This window comes from Mesoplodon bidens (assembly GCF_964165515.1).
Source record: "Mesoplodon bidens genome assembly, chromosome: X".
In the NCBI taxonomy this organism is placed as follows: Eukaryota; Metazoa; Chordata; class Mammalia; order Artiodactyla; family Ziphiidae; genus Mesoplodon; species Mesoplodon bidens.
The window spans coordinates 63,621,359-63,642,295 of NC_138163.1; positions in this window are offsets into that span (position 1 = coordinate 63,621,359).

Sequence of the window (20,937 nt, forward strand, 5' to 3'; positions counted from 1 at the left end):
TGTAGGGTAGTTTTCTCTGGGGCAACTGATAGATTTATCTTACCTTGCAATGGTTTCTCTTTCATCATTGGTTGTAGGCCACAGCCTATTTTTCTATGTGAATTACAGCAATATTCTCAGAAGATGAAAATTGCAAGCTATCATTTTCCTCTATAGGGTTCACTTCCACAATTCTAGCATAATAATTTTAATCACTGATGATGAAGAAAAACATTGAGAGGTATTTTGGGAATAGTGAAACAATTTTATAAGCTTGATGAGCACTGTAACAATAAAGTAATCCATACTTCTAAACTACTGATAATTTTTCAATGAATGAATTACTAGAGTAGCAAGAATTAGATCATTAAAGTAATCACAGTATTTTTGTTCAAGGAGTCCATTTCTTCATAGGAATATTTATTCATAAGATAGACAGCATTGGAGAGACCTTCAAGATGGCAGAGGAGTAAGACGTGGAGATCACCTTCCTCCCCACAAATACATCAGAAATACATCTACACGTGGAACAACTCCTACAGAGCACCAAATGAATGCTGGCAGAAGACCTCAGACTTCCCTAAAGTCAAGAAACTCTCCCCACGTACCTAATTAGGGCAAAAGAAAGAAGAAAACACAGAGACAAAAGAATAGGGAAGGAACCTGCACATCTGAGAGGGAGCTGTGAAGGAGGAAAAGTTTCCACACACTAGGAAGCACCTTCACTGGTGGAGACGGGGGTGGGTGGGGGGGTAGCTTCAGAGCCACGGAGGAGAGCACAACAATAGGGGTGCAGAGGGCAAAGCAAAGAGATTTCTGCACAGAGGATTGCTGCTGACCAGCACTCACCAGCCTGAGAGACATCTGCTCAGTCGCTGGGGTGGCTGGGGGCTGGGAGCTGAGGCTCAGGCTTTGGAGTTCAAATCCCAAGGAGAGGACTGGGGCTGGCTGTGTGAACACAGCCTGAAGGGGACTAGTGCACCACAGCTAGCCAAGAGGGAGTCCTGGAAAATGTCTGGAACTGCCTAAGAGGCAAGAGACCATTGTGTTAGGGTATGCAAGGAGAGGGGATTCAGAGCACCACCTAAAGAAGCTCCAGAGATGGGCGTGAGCCTCGGCTATCAGTGCGGACACCAGAGACAGGCATGAAATGCTAAGTCTGCTGCTGTAGCCACCAAGAATCCTCTGTGCAAGCACAGGTCACTAACCGCACTTCACTGCCCGGGAGCCTGTTTAGCCCGTCACTGCCAGGGTCCCGTGATCCAGGGACAACTTCCCTAGGAGAACATACAGCATGCCTATCACAACGGCCTCTGGCACCTCAGGCTTAGCCTGGTTTCCGTACCCCTCCCTCCCCAATGCCAGAGTGAGCCAGAGTCCCCTAATCAGCTGCTACTTTAACCCTGTCATATCTGAGAGGACAGATGCCCTCAGGAGACCTACATGCAGAGGCGGGGCAAAATCCAAACCTGAATCCCAGGAGCTGTGCAAAAAAAAAAAAGGAGAAAAGGAAATTTCCCCCAGCAGACTCAGGAGCAGTGGATTAAATCTCCACAGTCAACTTTACGTACCCTGCATCTCTGGGATACTTGAATAGATAATGAATCATCCCAAAACTGAGGCAGTGGACATTGGGAACAACTGTATACTTAGGGTTTGTTTTCTGCATCTAATTTGTTTCTTGTTTTATATTTATCATAGTTTAGTATTTAGAGTTTATTATCATTGGTAGATTTGATTATTGATTTGGTTGCTCTCTTCTTTTATATATATATATATATATATATATATATATATCCTTTTTATCTTTTTGCAAGAGTGTATGTATATGCTTCTTTGTGTGATACTGTCTATATAGCTTCGGTTTTACCATTTGTCCTAGGGTACTGTCTGTCTGAAATTTTTCTTTCTTTTTCTTTTTTTTTTTTTTTAGTATAGTTGTTAGCACTTGTTATCATTGGTGGATTTGTTTTTGGTTTGGTGGCTCCTTTTGCTTTCTTTCTTTTTTTTCCTTGTTTTTATTCCTTTTTAATTTTTTTAATTTTTAGTATTATTTTTAATTTTAACAACTTTATTTTAGTTTATTATTTCTTTCTTACATTTTTCTCCCTTTTCTTTGGAGGCATGTGGCTAACAGGGTCTTGGTGCTCTGTCAGGGTGTCAGACATGTGCAACTGTGGCAGGACAGCTGAGTTTAGGACATTGGTCCACCAGAGAACTCCCGTTTCCATGTAGTATCAAATGGCAAAATCTCTCCCAGAGTTCTCCATCTCAACACTAAACCCAGCTCTACTCAATGACCAGCAAGCTACAATGCTGGACACCTTATGCCAAACAACTAGCAAGACAGGAACACAACACCACCCATTAGCAGAGAGGCTGCCAAAAATCATAATAAGTTCACAGTCACCCTAAAACACACCACCACACGTGGTCCTGCCCACCAGAAAGACAAGATCCAGCCTCATCCACCAGAACACAGACATCAGTCCCCTCCATCAGGAAACCCACATAACCCACTGAACCAACCTTAGCCACTGGGGACAGACACTGAAAACAACGGGAACCAGCAGCCTGCAAAAAGGAGACCCCAAACACAGTAAGTTATGCAAAATGGGAAAACAGAGGAGCACACAGCAGATGAAGGAGGACGGTAAAAACTCACCAGATAAAACAAATGAAGAGGAAATAAGCACTCTACCTGAAAAACAATTCAGAATAAAGATAGTAAAGAGGGTCCGGAATTTTGGAAATAGAATGGAGAAAATACAAGAAACATTTAACAAGGAACTAGAAGAACTAAAGAACAAACAAACAATGATGAACAGCATAATAAATGAAATTAAAAATTCTCTAGAAGGAATCAATAGCAGAATAACTGAGGCAGAAGAATGGGTAAGTGACCTGGAAGGTAAAATAGTGGAAATAACTACCACACAGCAGTATAAAGAAAAAGGAATGAAAAGAATTGAGGACAGTCACAGAGACCTCTGGGAGAACATTAAACACATGGACATTCGAATTAAGGGGTTCCAGAAGAAGAAGAGGAAAAGAAAGAGATGGAGAAAACATTTGAAGAGATTATAGTTGGAAACTTCCCTAATACAGGAAAGGAAATAGTTAATCAAACACAGGAAGCACAGAGTCCAATACAGGATAAATCCAAGGAAAAACATTCCAAGACACATATTAATCAAACTATAAAAATTAACTACAAGGAAAAAAAACACATTAAAAGCAGCAAGGGAAAATCAACAAATAACATATGATGGAATCCCCATAAGGATAACAGATGATATTTCAGCAGAAACTCTGCAAACAAGAGGGGTGTGGCAGGACATATATAGACTGATGAAAGGGAAAAACCTACAATCAAGATTACTCTGCCCAGTAAGGATCTCATTCAGATTCGACAGAGAAATTAAAAACTTTACAAACAAGCAAAAGCTAAGAGAATTCAGCACCACCAAACTAGCTTTACAACAAATGACAAAGGAACTTCTCTAGGCAGGAATCATAAGAGAAGGAAAAGACCTACAATAACAAACCCAAAACAATTAAGAAAATGGTAACAGGAACATACATATTGATAACTACCTCAAATGTAAATGGGTTAAATGCTACAACCAAAAGACATAGACTGGCTGAATGGATACAAAAACAAGACACGTATATATGCTCTCTACAAGAGACCCACTTCAAACTTAGGGACACCTACAGACTGAAAGTGAGGGGATGGAAAAATATATTCTATGAAAATGGAAATCAAAAGAAAGCTGGGGTAGCAATTCTCATATTAGACAAAATAGACTTTAAAATAAAGACTTACAAGAGAGAAAGAAGGACACAACATAATGATCTATGAATCAATCCAGGAAGAAGATATAACAATTGTATATATATATGAACCCAACACAGGAGCACCCCAATATATAAGGCAAATGCTAACAGCCATCAAAGGGGAAATAGACAGTAACACAATCATAGTAGGGGACTTTAATACCCCACTTTCACCAATGGACAGAGCATCCAAAATGAAAATAAATAAGGAAAAACAAGCTTTAAGTGATACATTAAAAAAGATGGACTTAATTGATATTTATAGGACCTTCCATCCAAAAACAAGAGAATACACTTTCTTCTCAACTGCTCATGGAACATTCTCCAGGATAGATCATATCTTGGGTCATAAATCAAGCCTTGGTAAATTTAAGAAAACTGAAATTATATCAAGTATCTTTTCTGAACACAACACTATAAGAGTAGATATCAATTACAGGAAAAAAATCTGTGAAAATATAAACACATGGAGGCTAAACAATACACTGCTGAATAACCAAGAGATCACTGAAGAAATCAAATAGGACATCAAAAAATACCTAGAAACAAATAACAATGAAAACACGATGACACAAAACCTATTGAATGCAGCAAAAGTAGTTCTAAGAGGGAAGTTTATAGCAATACAATCCTGCCTCAAGAAACAAGAAACATCTCAAATAAACAACCTAACCTTACACTTAAAGCAATTAGAGAAAGAAGAACAAAAATACACCAAACTTAGCAGAAGGAAAAAAAAGCAAAGATCAGATCAGAAATAAATGAAAAAGAAATGAAGGAAATGATAGCAAACTAAAAGCTGGTTCTTTGAGAAAAAAAAAAGTTAAACCATTAGCCAGACAAATTGAAAAAAAAAAGGGAGAAGGCTCAAATCAATAGAATTAGAAATGAAAAAGGAGAAGTAACAACTGACACTGCAGAAATACAAAGAATCATGAGAGATTACTACAAAAAACTATAGGCCAATACAATGGACAAACTGGAAGAAATGAACAAATTCTTAGAAAAGTACAACCTTCCAAGACTGAACCAGGAAGAAATAGAAAATATAAACAGACCAATCACAAGCACTGAAACTGTGACTGTGACTAAAAATCTTCCACCAAACAAAAGCCCAGGACCAGATGGCTTCACAGGAGAATTCTATCAAATATTTAGAGAAGAGCTAACACTTCTCCTTCTCAAACTCTTCCATAATATAGCAGAGGGAAGAACACTCCCAAACTCATTCTATGAGGCCACCATAACCCTGACACCAAAACCAGCAAAATTGTCACAAAGAAAGAAAACTAAAGGCCAATATCACTAATGAACATAGAGGCAAAATTCCTCAACAAAATACTAGGAAACAGAATCCAACAGCCCATTAAAAGGATCATACACCATGATGAAGTGAGGTTTATCCCAGGAATGCAAGGATTCTTCAATATATGCAAATAAATCAATGTGATAAGCCATGTTAACAAATTGAAGGAAAAAAATCATATGATCATCTCAATAGATGCAGAAGAAGCTTTCAAATAAATTCAACACCCATATATGGTAAAAACCCTCCAGAAAGCCAGGATAGAGGGAACTTAACACAATAAAGGTCATATATGACAAACCCACAGCCAACATCATTCTCAATGGTGAAAAACTGAAATCATTTCCTCTAAGTTCCGGAACAAGGCAAGGTTGTCCACTCTCACCACTACTGTTCAACATAGTTTGGAAGGTTTAGCCACAGCAATCAGAGAAGAAAAAGAAAAATAATGCAAATCAGAAAAGAAGAAGTAAAACTGTCACTGTTTGCAGCTGAGATTACACTATACATAGAGAATCCTAAAAATGTTACCAGAAAACTACTAGAGCTAATCAATGAATTTGGTAAAGTAGCAAGATACAAAATTAATGCACAGAAATCTCTTGCATTCTTATACACTAATGATGAACAATCTGAAAGATAAATTAAGGAAACACTTCCATTTACCATTGCAACAAAAAATAATATAACTAGGAATAAACTTATCGAGGGAGATAAAAGATCTGTATGCAGAAAACTATAAGACACTGATAAAAGAAATTAAAGATGATATGAACAGATAGAGAGATATACCATGTTCTTGGCTTGGAAAAATCAACATTGTGAAAATGACTCTACTACCCAAAGCAATCTACAGATTCAGTGCAATCCCTATCAAACTACCAATGGCATTTTTCACAGAACTAGAACAAAAAATTTCACAATTTGTATGGAAACACAAAATACCCCGAATAGCCTAAGCAATCTTGAGAAAGAAAAATGGAGCTGAAGGAATCAGGCTCCCTGAATTCAGACTATACTACAAAGCTACAGTAATCAAGACAGTATGGTACTGGCACAAAAACAGAAATATAGATCAATACAACAGGATAGAGAGTGCAGAAGTAAACCCACACACATACGGTCACCTTATGTTTGACAAAGGAGGCAAGAATATACAATGGAGAAAAGACAGTCTCTTCAATAAGTGGTGCTGGGAAAACTGGACAGGTACATGTAAAAAAATGAAATTAGAACACTCCCTGACACCATACACAAAAATAAAATCAAAATGGATTAAAGACGTAAATGCAAGGCCAGACACTATAAAACCCTTAGAAGAAAACATACGCAGAACACTCTATGACATAAATCACAGCAAGATCCTTTTGGACCCACCTCCTATAGAAATGGAAATAAAAACAGACATAAATAAATGGGATCTAATGAAACTTAAAAGCTTTTGCACAGCAAAGGAACACATAAATATGATGAAAAGACAGCCCTCAGAATGGGAGAAAATATTTGCAATGAAGTAACTAACAAAGGATTAATCTGCAAAATATACAAGCAGCACATGCAGCACAATATCAAAAAAACAAGTAATGCAGTCCAAAAATGGTCAGAAGACCTAAACAGACATTTCTGCAAAGAATATATACAGATTGCTAACAAACACATGACAGGATGCTCAGCATCAGTAATCATTAGAGAAAAGCAAATCAAAACTACAATGGGATATCATCTCACACTGGTCAGAATGACCATCATCAAACAATCTAGAAACAATAAATGCTGGAGAGGGTGTGGAGAAAAGGGAACCATCTTGCACTGTTGGTGGGAATGTAAATTGATACAGCCACTATGGAGAGCAGTATGGATGTTCCTTAACAAACTAAAAATAGAGCTACCATATGACCCAGCAGTCCCACTACTGGACATATACCCTAAGAAAACCATAATTCAAAAAGAGTCATGTACCAAAATATTCATTGCGATTCTTTTAACAATAGCCAGGACATGGAAACAACCTAAGTGTCCATTGGCAGATGAATGGATAAAGAAGATGGGGCACAAATATAGAATGGAATATTACTCGGCCATAAAACGAAATGAAATTGTGTTATTTGTAGTGAGGTGGATGGACCTAGAATTTGTCTTACAGAGTGAAATAAGTCAGAAAGAGAAGAACAAACACCACATGCTAACACATGTATGTGGCTTGTAAAAAAAAATGGTCTTGCAGAACCTAGGGGCAGGACAGGAATAAAAACGCAGATGTAGAGAATGGGCTTGAGGACACAGTGAATGGGAAGGGTAAGCTGGGACGAAGTGAGAGTGTGGCATTGACATATATACACTACCAATTGTAAAAAATATATATAGCTAGTGTGAAGCAGCCACATAGCACAGGGATGTCAGTTCGGTGCTTTGTGACCACATAGAGGTGTTGGATAGGGAGGGTGAGACAGAGACAGAAGAGGGAGGAGTTATGCGGATATATGTATATGTATAACTGATTCACTTTGATATAAAGCAGAAACTAACACACTATTGTAAAGCAATATACTCCAATAAAGATGTTAAAAAAATGGAAGATCCCTTAAAAAAAAAGACAGACAGTATTAAAGCAGAAAAGTAAGAATTTTATCAGATAGAAAAAACAAGCCACAAACAAAAAGTATACAGTCAAGTATACTTTTCTCATCTGGAAAACATAATTTTTCTTTTTGTTTGGTATCATCTAGTCCTTCTGCCACTGAAAATTTTACTATTATTGGACACTTTTTGCCATACACATGTGAGCTGATCCAAGTCCTTATTTATAAGCTGGTTCTCCTCACAGGAAACTGAGAGAAGAACCAATTTTTTTCCAAGTAGACTGTTTAAGGAGAAATATAGCTTGACAAATTGATTACACACATGGGCTATTGCAAGGTTGACTGAAGTTTTTGCTCTTCAGCAGATGCCTATAATGGTAATCAATGAAAGGGGGTTGCTTAGAGGAATGTCTAGCTATCACCAAATAAAAAAAAAACAAATCCAGGCTTAGGTCAAGATGTATTTTATTTGAAAAGACTATTTCATAAATGGGAGAGAGATTATTGCAATTGGGTGAAAAGAGTTTGCAAGCATCAAGTCCCTCAATGGTCAGGCACAAAGGTTGTTTCCTTTTAAAATTTAGTTGTTAGTATTTTATTGATGTGTATTTGACAATTAAGCATTATATATATTTAAGGTGTACAATTGATCATTTGATATACATTTGATATACATATACAGTGTGATGTTATCACCATATTCAAGCTAATTACCATTTCCATCTCTTCAGATAGTCACCACATTTTTTGTGGTTGGAACACTTAAGATATACCTTCTCAGTAAATTTCAAGTATACAAGAAAGTATTATTAACTTTGGTCACACTGTTGTACATTAGATATCTAGTACTTATTCATCTTGAATAACTGAAACTTAGTACTCCTTGACCAACATATCGCCATGTAACTCTCCCTCCAGTTCCTAGTAAGCACCACTGTACTCTCTGCTTCTGTGACTTTATTTTAGATTGCACATATAGTGAGACCATCCAGTGCATGTCTTTCTGCACTTGACTATTTTAGTTTGCATATATAAGTGAGATATTGCAGTACTTGTATTTCTGCATCTGTCTACATTTAGTATAATGTCCCCCCAGGTTTATGCATGTTGTTGCAAAGATAAGAATTTCCTTATTTTTTTAAAGCTGAATAATATTACATTCTGTATACATAACACATTTTATTTATCCATTCACGGATTGACAGACATTTAGACTATTTCCATATCTTAGCTGTTTTTTTTTAATGCTGAAATGAACATGGGAGTACAGATATCTCTACAATATACTGATTTCATTTCCTTTAGATATATACCCTGAAGTGGGATTGCTGGATCATAAGGTAGTACTATTTTTAATTTTTTTAGGAATCTTCATACTGTTTTCCATAATGGCTGAACTAGTTTCCATTCCCAGCAATAGTGTACAATGGTTCCCTCTTCTTCACATCCTTACCAACATTTGTTATCTTTCATATTTCTGATAATAGCCATTCTAAGAGGTGTGATGTGATATCTCATTGTGGGTTTGATTTGCATTTCCCTGATAATTAGTGAAGTTGAGCACTTTTTCATATACCTGTTGGCCATTTGGATGTCTTCTTCTGGAAAATGTCTATTCAGGTCCTTTGCCCATTTTTCAATCATCTTATTTGTTTTTTTCAATTCAGTTGTTTGAGTTCCTTATGTATTTTGGATATTAACCTCTTTTCAGATATATGGTTTGCAAATAGTTTCTCCCATGCTTTGTTGTCTTTTCACTCTGTAGATCACTTCCTTTGCTGTACAAAAGCTTTTTAATTTGAAGCAATCCTCTGTCTATTTTCACTTTTGTTTCCTGTGCTTTTGGGGTCATATCCAATAAATAATTTCACAAACCAACTTCAAGAAGATTTTACCCTAGTTTTCTTGTTTCTTTTTTTCAGTTTCAGGTCTTATGTTTAAATCTTTAATTCTTTTTTTAGAAAATAATTTTGCCAGATGTAGTATTCTTTGTTGGCAGATTTTTGTTTTGTTTTGTTTTGTTTTTCTCTTTCAGTACTTTAAATATATCATCACACTCTCTCCTCGCCTGCAAAGTTTCTGCTGAGGTACCTTTGATAAATTTATGGTGGTGATGGTGGGGGGTTTTTCCCTTGTTTGTGAGAGTTACTTTTCTCTTACTGCTTTCAAAATTTTCTCTTTGTCCTTGACTTTTGATATTTGGTTATAATGTGTCTGGTGTAGTCTTCTTTGGGTTGATCATGTTTGGAGACTTTTGACCTTCACGAATGTGAATGTCCCTATCTGTCTCCAGATTTGGGAAGTTTTCAGCCACTATTTCTTTAAATAGGCTTTCTGTCCCTCTCTCTACTTCTCCTTCTGAGACTCCCATAATATGTATATTGATTCTTTTAATAATATACCATAAATTCCATAGGCTTTCTTCACTCTTTCATTGTTTTATCTCCTCTGACTGGGTAAGTTCAGATATCTTGTCTTTGAGTTCACAAATTCTTTCCTCTGCTTGATTGACTTAGATGTTGAAGCTTTCTATTGCATTTTTCATTTCATTTGTTGTATTCTAAAACTCCAGAATTTCTTTTTGGTTCTTCTTTATTCTTTTAATTTTTATGATTTCTACTTCTTTGTTGAACTTCTAATTTTTTTCATGTACTGTTTTCCTTATTTTATTGAGTTGTCTATCATGTTCTCTTGTAGCTTGCAGAGCTTCTTTAAAACAATTATTTTGAATTATTTTTCAGACAATTTGTAGATCTTCATTTCTTGGGATCAGTTACTAGAAAATAATTTGTTCCTTTGAAGGTGTCATGTTTTTCTTGATCTTTTCTTGTGTGTTTTTGTGTCTTTTTTGTAGTCTTTGCCTGGATGTCTCTATATTTGAGGGAGCAGTCACCTGTTTCAGACTTTATGGAATGGCTTCAGTGAGGAAAGTCCTACACCTAGAGATGGGTGTGAGACTGCCATCTGGGTTAGTTCTGGCAGCTCCAGCTCAGTGGGAACACAGCTGCTGGTCTAGCACAGTGGCATAGTCTCCATCAAGCTCTGTCAACTGAGGTTTGTGTTGGCAAAGATTGCAGGGTTCCTCATCAGCCAAGTCTGTAGGTGGTAAGTGTTGTCAGTATCCTCAGTGGTGAAGGCTACTGTGATTTTCCTGCTCGCCTTTTCCTTGTGAAAATAATTTATGTCTGAAAGATATAGAAGCACATATGTGGCAGAAGTGGTGGGGTCTGGGGAACATGTGCATTTACTGCAGTGGTGGCACTGGTTTGTGAGTTGGGGGTGCATACTGAGTGGCTGTTGAGCTGGGGCCTGGGGCATGGGCATGGTTTTGGGAATGGGAGTCATCTCTGACCCCAGAGGGGGTGGAGTACAGTTTAATTCCAGCCTTGGGGGCAACACACAGCAGCTCTGTTGGGTTTATTCTTTCATTGGGAGGAGTAAACAAGGCTAGAAGAAACTCGGTATGAGGGAAAGGAATAAGCAGGTGGCTTGTTGAGATAGCTCTTCAGGCAATGTTTTTCCCAAGTTTAGCCTATTTTTGGGAGGAACTGTCAAGGAGGAGATGGCTGTTCCACACATTGAGGTTGGCTCTGGATGAGGGTGGGTCAAAGTTCAGGTGCTTTAAGGGAGGAGAGAAGCCTGGCTAAAGTTTGGTCAAGTCAAGTTAGTGGATGTTTTGTACAAATTTGTCAGTAGGGACAAACAATTCAGTCAATCATTTGAGAAAAAGAATGGTAATTTTAAGTATCTGTATTTGGCCTTGTCATAGATAACCAAGGAATTCATCTGCCAGTCTTATCTAAGTCATAATAGGGAAGGGTAGGTTTGTGTGATAAGCCATTTTCTAGAACACAAAAGGTTGGGGGAACTTTTTTCTGTTTTCCAGGAGTATAGGACTCTGGTAAACTTTAATATTGTCACTATTTTTCAAGCTATCTCTAGTATATAGTAAAAAGGGCCCAGACTTGGTGACAGATTTCTTGTGAAGGAATAGTTGGAATAATTTATCCCTGTAGTGTTCTTGTTTAGTCTTATTGAATGCTAAATTAACAAATAGATTATCTATTGTTTCTCTGGACTGTTCCATCTTTAAAATCAGAAATAGAATATTCTACAAGTTCTTTCTATAGAGGAGAAAGAATCTTTCATTGTTACCATATACAAATCTCTTGAGGAAATTTTTACTATAGGAATAAAAATGTTATTTTGCTATAAACAACAACTCTGTATGGAAGAACACAGAATACCATGGGCTTAAAAATAACAATGATAATAAATATTGGGGTTCACTACTCATGGTAGGAGACTTGGGTAAAGTGAGGGTCTGGAGTAACAATTTTGGTTTTGATTTCTGTTAGGGTATGGAACTTTGGAGTAGTGCATAGAATGAAAATACCTATTGTTTAGAAGTTGTTTCCTATCTGCATGATCACCTTATATTTTGAGCATAATCTTAGGTTGAAAAACAAGCACACAGTTCCTATCACAATTTTAATTTACTGCTTGCCCTAGTAATTCAGACTCTATTATGTTCTCAGTGTAGATCATGAAGAATATGTATATAGCAAAATTTGTGTTGTGTTAACCTTGCATTTGGCAGTAAACCCTTGTGTTGGAAGCTTGTTTAGTTTACCAGAAAAAGGCATAAGTCTGAGCTACATTCTGAACACATAGAATTTTATGACATTGCAAGTTTTTCCTTTTTCAGATGTGCTGGCACACATGTGTTGTTTTAAATTCTGCACAGCTCCTGTGTTGATTGCTGTCACCCATGTGATAATATATTTTCTCTTTATAAATGACTTATCAGACTGTACAGACCTCGTGATCCACTTCATTTACTTTCTTGTTAAATGCTTCCCCTACTGAAAGTTTAATGGCGTGAGAACAAATGATTCCTTTTGTATACCTTAAATGTACTGAATAGCCCAGTGATTTAAATTCCATAAGGTTATGTTTCTTTCTGTTCTGCCCTGTAAACCTGGTTGTGTTGGTTGAAATGATATTTTCTGTTGACGTGGGAAATTTAACATAAACAATGTATTTTGTAATAGAGAATCCTAAAATATATATCAGACAGTATTTTGGTGTATGTTGAATACTTTTATTTATTCCATTTTCTCATAAAAATATTTCAGGACAAAATTCTGGTATACATAAGCTCCAAACAATTACTCTTTACTTTATCAGTGGCTATAAACATTCAGAAAAATGGGATATTGAGTAGAAAAGTCTTTACTATAGGAATATTATCAATTGTTTAAAAAAATTGGGATACCTTATCTCATTTATGCTATTCTTGTTCATAGGTGCCTTCAAGTATTATAAAATTGCCAGTTATTTCATAATTATGTCTTACCACACCAGTAGGATGAATTTTATTTATTTGGCTATGAAAACAAAGTGGCATGATCACAGATACACTGTGACTGTCAGAGTTAAAAATGTAATTGTTTTATTTATTTTAAACACCAAAACTTGCTGCAACTAAGCAACTTATACTAGTTTGTGAATGTATCCCTTACAGAACAAAAATTGCTATCTGTCTTTGCTTTGAATGCTTGTAAACCAACATATTTTGAAAACCACAAAATTTATGTTGAGTCATGTAAAATATGACTCGTTAGAGTGCTACAATGAAATTAAACCCACTATAATTCACTTAAATGCAATCCAGATATTATTTTGTCACATTTTCTTCTTTTATCTTGTGTACTTCCCAGAAATCTATTAGAGAAAGATTTTAACACCACAAGGATGTTGAATAACATTTTAGTAACTGTAGTATTGTGTTTCTAACTTTATAAACTACTAATTACTGCAGAAATTTCACTCTATTTTTTAAAAGTCTGCCTCTAGGGTGTTGTCTAATGATGGAAACATTTCATTTACTAAAGTGAGGCCAGATATCTGATTTAGTTATATATAATTTTGAATGATCTAGATACAATGGCAACCTGTAGTATTATTTTTATTCTACTTTTCACTGAACACATTGCCTATAAACGTTTGGATCTTGTTAGAGTACTGGATGAAGTAGTAACTTGGATTACTTTCTCATCCATAATATGCATTTAGGAAAGTTTTTTCTAATTATTAAAAAAGTGTAAAAACACCTGTTTTTTCTTCTTTTTCTAAATCTTAGATAAAGCAAAGTGGAGACCACTGAGGAAGCAAGTGTTCAAAAATATAAAATTGAAAATAATTGGACAAATAATTCTGTGACTGCTAACTGACTCAGGTATAATAGGGTTTCTTGCTCAGCTACAACACATATTTATGAAGAACAAGGAATAGGAAAGTGGCCAAATCTGTGTATTTTTTCTCCCTGTGGGCATTGAAGTTTGTGAGGGTCTTTTAAAAAATGCTTTCTCAAGACTTTTAGAAAGGTAGAGACAAGTAACCTAATCCCTTTTGGGAAAGACATTGTTTAACTCCAAGATAATAATACAGAATCCTAGAACTGAAAATTGCCTCTGTTTCCAGAAATTATTTTATTAAAACCATAAAATAATTTCTTTTAAAGACAGTAAAAGACTGCATATCACTTTATATATGTGTTGAGGCTCTTGTAATTCTTTCCCAAAATATTTTATCTCTCCTCACATTTGTGTTGCTGTCAAGAACCACCACCTCCATGGGTAACTGAATCATTTAGTTACTGGAGGAATGTAATTATATATATATATATATATATATATATATATATTCAAGATTTTTAGGATCAGTGCATGTCTTTATAGTCCTATAGGTTCCTTTCTTGATTATGTATTAAGCCATCCACAGTCCTAGCTTATAACATCAACTACATCTTTACAAACATTCTCAACTATCTTATAATATCCTGAGGCAACAGTAGAGACCATAGAGGAGAGCTTCCCAAAAAAGTAGATATGCACATTAAACTGATAACATTGAATTTTGTGCAAAATTAGATGGTTAATTCATGGATACTTTTTGCTCTTTCATCCTCTGTCCTCTCATGCTCGTTTCTCTGATCATTTTATATGTGTTTTGATTTAAAATAATAATAATACATAACATATAAATAATGACTTAAAATAATGAGGTACACATTCTTACCTTATCCATCCGTAACATTTTTCCTTTGGCCTAGTGCAAAGTATTAACCCCATAGATTAGCCATCAACTCAGGGAAATGAGAAGCCAAACATGCCATTTTTACTGATGAGACTACTGAGGAACAGAGATTTGATTGTATGCCTATGGTCGCAGAACTGGTTAGTAGCAAAGTGGAAGCAAAAACTCTTAATGTTTCCACTTCTAGCCATTTCTTTGATGTTATCTTCTTTGTTTTATTTACTATCAGGAAGTATGACTCAACTTTAAAATTCGTATTCTGCCATTTAAACCTCCCCTTCTTTTTTTCTTCCTTGAATGGAGATCAGGAAAATTGATAATAAAAGGACTAAGTACTATAAAGGTAATATTAAATGTCATTTCTGGCTCAGGTAGCAAATATATAAAGTGAATAGATCAGGAAATGCATAAATGCATGATAATTTAAAATATTAAAATCAAGAAAACCTTAATGATAAAATTGAAATAGCATTTGAAGAAATCTTTTATTCTTATTTTCTGAAGTAGTAGCTTGTTCTGACTTTAATATGTACATATTTTTTAAAAATTAAAAGTAGTAAAATAACTGAGATTGAACAGACTAACAACTGTTCTCTTAATTACCAATATATTTGATTCTCACTTGCACTTATGAAATGCTATTAAAGGCTTAGAATGTATAAGATTGTTGCATCTCAATGTCTTAAAATGTACAAATATTATCATTATTTTAAATAACTGAAAAAAAAACAATTTGATGTGTTTCTTTTTGGCAGGTTCAATAATGGATGATTACTAATAAGAATGTGGCAGCATGTGCAAACTAAATGTATTGAGTTTTTAGAAATCTTGTAAGTTAATGAAGCTTTTCTAATAAGAAGTGACCTATAGGCCCAGCTGTAATAATTATCACATTTATGTGCATGACAGAGATTACATGGTACTTAGCCTAAATTCAGAAAATGTTTTTCATTTTCTTAAAAAAAATAGGCAAATGACTCCACTGATCCATTTTCTGAGGTGTGGGAGGGCAACGAGGTTGGTGAAACATTGCAGGGATTTGTGTAAAAGACATATGTGACCACTGGGAGCCATTGGGAGATTAGTTTAGCATGGATTTTGTGAGCAATTTATTCAAGACCTTATTCTCATTCACACAAGACTGCTCAACAGGGCACCTTTTATTCTCTGGAATCAAAAGGTGAGTAGCATGTGAATGGTATTTAGTGCTTAGGCAATCTGTTCCCTGGAAATCCCCTATATCCTACTATTTGATTAATATGGAGGAAAACCATAAAAACATATGCAAAGGCAGTGAATGTGTTTAAAGAGTGGAGGAAACTGGGTCATTCCTGGTCTAATTTAACTCTTATCCATTTTACAAATTATTTTTCTTCACATTTTAAGTTTTTGATAAAATGTAAACTAGTGGTTTACATTTTGAAGCTACTAAAGGTCAAACTTCAAAATAATAAATTCTCTAATGAAAATAAATAAACTTTTAGAGAGTTTAATTGTAGGGCATACATTTCTGTATCATAATGGACTACACTGTTCCCTCCATGCTTTTGTTAACTAATCGCAGCCATGTTCCCAAGATTTGAATTCTACTCCTTTCCTAGATAACTAGTATGAAAGAGAGAAAACAGACTCGGCCTTGAGCCCTTGCTCATTTATGTTGTTTCCTATTTATTTGTGTTACATTAATAATCAGAAATGTATTTTGCCATAATTTAATGTGCACCTACTCTGTGTTGAACACTCTACAATCAAGATGAATCAGATATGGTCATTGCCTTCAAAACTCTCAAAGTCTAATAGGAGATAAACATGTAGAAAATTGAAATACAGTGTGATAAAGTCAATTTACAAAGAGCTCAGAGCCTTTTGTATTTTTTGTATCCCAAAAAATGGGATATGTATATATGCTTGAGTGAAGGCAGTACCTGGGTAACTTCCATATAGAAGACAATGCTTAAGCCCCCAAACAAAATACAGTTGGTGGATTGTTCATTCTGGATAGGGAGAATAATGTACATGAAGGCACAGAGATATTAAAAAAAAGATTATGGTGTCAGGCAACAGCTAATTGTTCAGTACAGGATTCATGAGAAAAGTGGTGTAAGAGGAGATGAAAAATTAGTAAGGGTCTTGTTTGTCTCTCTAAGTGACTTTGCATACCACTCTAAGTGTTTTATAATTTATCCTATAGGTGATAGGGTGTTACAAGTGAGTAATTTAAAGCACATAACTCAAATAGGCATTTGAGAAAGATTTCCTTGTTGTCAATGAGCAGGATAGATGCATGGGGGTGGGTGGGATGTAAGGTTTGGAGGGCTGTGTGGGCAGGCAGTAAAAGTGGTTTAGGAAGCTGTCGACACTGTCTACTAGATCTGTGTCACTAATGTAAAGGCAGTGGGATGGAAGAGGAAAGGACAGAATTGAATATCATTTCAGTATAATTAACCCATCTTCGTTTCTTTTCCATAATAGTGTATGGTCAAATATGATTTTAAAGTATCTTTGAATGGGAATTCTAGAGTTTCAGGCTATAAGTACCTATCTACATTCCCAATTCACAACTCCCTCCCACTGCAAACTAATGTTAGAATGTTAGTATGGTTGCAGAATATTAACTATTTTTCCATTACTTGTCACTAGGACAAGGCACTGATATTAGGCAAATGGGTTTGCATGTCCCTACTTGACTCCATTAAGATATCACATATTTTAAACTTTTTTACAATTATAAAGATGAAATATTCCTCTGATATTTTTCTTTTATTAAAAATATATATATATTTAAAATATTTATTTATTTATTTATTTGTCTGTGTCGGGTCTCAGATGTGGCATGTGGGATCATCATTGCAGCATGCAGTATCTTTAGTTGCAGCATGCAAACTCTTACTTAGCTGTGGCATGTTGGAGCTTGTTCCTTGACCAGGGATCGAATCCACACCCTCTGCATTGGGAGTGCAGAGTGTTAGCCACTAGACCACCAGGTAAGTCCCAATACGTTTATTTTTTACCAATCATACACATCACCTTCTTAAACACTTGGCTTAAAATCCACATCTAGGATAAATTTATCTCTTCTTTTAGATTCTCTTTACCCTGCATCTCTCAGTATGTAGTATCAAACTTATACAGACATAGAGAATGGACTTAAGGATACAGGGAGGGGCCAGGGTAAGCTGGGACGAAGTGAAAGAGTGGCATGGACATTTATACACTACCAAATGTAAAATGGATAGCTAGTGGGAAGCAGCCACATAGCACAGGAAGATCAGCTTGGTGCTTTGTGTCCACCTAGAGGGATGGGATAAGGAGGGTGGGAGGGAGAGGCAAGAGGGAGGAGATATGGGGAGGTATATATATATATATATATATATATACATATGTGTGTGTATATATATGTATACATATGTATATATATGTATATATATACGTATATATATGTATATATACGTATATATGTATATATATGCATATATATGTGTATATATATATGTATAGCTGATTCACTTTGTTATACAGCAGAAACTAACACACCACTGTAAAGCAATTCTACTCCAATAAAGATGTTAAAAAAGAAAAGAAAAAAAAAACCCTTATACTAGTATTGTGCTTATTGATTTGTTGGATTTTGTTTCTTACTACAGTTATGATCACAGAATCTAATAATCTGTTCATCACTAACCGTCATTTAGTGGACCCCATCTAATGAAATATATAATTATCTAGATTGAGTTAGATTTGTTTGTAATTACTTTCAAAACTTGCATTTATTTTATTTTTTCTCTTCTACTGGATTTTAACTTTCCTAAGTTAAAGGACTAAGTTTTCTGTTTCTTTGGAATTCACTACTGGTCATGATACATGCCTCTAAATTTCAATGATTTAGTTTAAAACTAATTTCCTTTTGACTTTCTTGGATTGACAGGCAGTTTTCTAGTAAACCTTCATGGTGTGGAAAGAACTTCCAGAGTACTGCTTTTTGAAGATCTTGAAATGCACAGGTTATTTTTGCTTGCAAACTGGCCAATTCTTTTCTAAGCTTATCTCTTTTAATACTTTCTAAAAACAGCAAATAAAAACAAGGCACGGTATGACTCTGACTCCAACTCTTACTCTTTAGAGCTATAGGCTCAGTGAGCATATGGTTTGCCTTCCAAGTTATAGCAAGCAATAATTTTTTAAAAAGATGTTTTGCCACTGTGTATCATGGATCTCCATCTTTTCAGTCTCCAAATCAGTTACCTTACTGCTCACTGTCTGACTGTTAAAATAATGAAATTTTAGATTCTGTTGTGGCAGCTTGCCATTTCAAATAACTAATTTCTGTTAAATAAGATTTGGTAGCTATGGTAACAGACAAATCCCCAAATATAAGTGGCTTAACATCTATGTAAAATGAAAAACAAAGGTTTCAGATTAGCTGACAGCTTTCATCTAAGTGGTGATTCAGGATTCGGACTCCTTCCATCTTGTGGCTTCTCTGTCTTCAACACATAAATTCTAAAGTCACTGCAGAAAACAGCATGGCTTATCACAGTGGGAGTTTTTTATTGGATAGCTTTGGAAGTCGTGCCCAACACTGCCACCCCCATTCTATTACCCAGAAATCAGACACAAGATCACACTTAAATTAAGCCAGGAAGGCTGAGAAATGTAGATGTGTGCCAAGAAGAAAGTAATGACTTTGGTGAACTTACATTAGAATCTGTCACATTGGGAGAATTGTTTTTTTATGACTCAAAAACATCAATTTTATTACCTTCCTTTCTCCCACTTGCTCCATTTTTCCAGCTAAGTACTGTAACAAAATATTTTTATCTAATATTATATATTAATGATAATGCTTATGCAGTTTTATCAACCTGTTTTTAAGGGAAAATAAAACATAGACTAGATGCATTAAAGTGAAATGTATTTACAGAAATCTGAAACAACCTACTATACAAGAATTATTTTTTTCTAGCATTTCTGTTTGGGAGTAGCTCAGTTGGTCATATTTCTAGAACCCTCCACATAGTGCTCTACATTGTAGATGCTTAGTAAATGACTATTTCTCCATTACTGAAGATAACATCTTGTGCTGATAACAAAGGACAAAACTGAAAAAAAAAATAAGTCTGTTTACATTATATTCATTATTTCAACAAATACATATCGATCTCCAGTTATGAGCCAAGTTAACTATTTTTTTTAGGCATGCTCCAAATTGCCTGTGTCAAATGTTTAGTATGGCCTGAGAAAGTGAATAAAATTCTCTAACCTTACTTTATCCATTATAGAGTGGAGATTGCTGTAGAAATTTAAAGAACCTTCACCGAATAGCTGTTTTAACTAGAATTTCTTTTACATCATCTTAGCCTCTAGCACATTGACTTTAAAGATTCAGTGAGCATAAAAATCACTATGAACACTGTAATAAAATGCATATTCTTGAGTACCGACTACAGAAATTCTATTCCAGCAGGTCTACTGCAGTGAGGTGGAAATAGCATTTTTAACAAGCTCACTAGATACTATTGCAAAGTGTTCTTGGATGACCCTTTGAGAAAACAACTATACAATCCTTTAGATACCTTCTTTTATCATAATATACTACTGTTTATAAAACAAATGTCATAGCTAATTATTTGAAAAATTCTAATTACTTATAATATTCCCAGTTGAGTCAAGTGATGATTGCAGAGTTTGCTTCACTTGTGCTATTTTATAGTTTACTTTATCTAAATAGATATTAGGCATGTGGGATGGCAGAGGGTTCCTTCATCCATCGGAAGAACACGTTTCATGAACTATCCATAATAATTAATAAATAATTATCTTTTTCATTTGCAAAGTTTATTCTTGAATATTTTAGTCACAGGATGGAAGATTGTTTAATTTACCTTTTCTACAACTAAAAAAGAAAGAAAAAATACAATAGTTATGGGCTCAAAAGTTTGAAAGATACAAGTATAATTATGGTTAAAGTGAATAAACTTGTTGAAATATATTTCTAGTTTATAGTAAAATAAGCCTTGCTTTTTAATTTATTTTTTAAAAGCGTACCATGGGCTTGGTACTATTAGGTTTGATATGGTTTTCACAGCAGAAACTAAGTAGGTAAAATAATCACAATATGAAAACCAAGTCCAT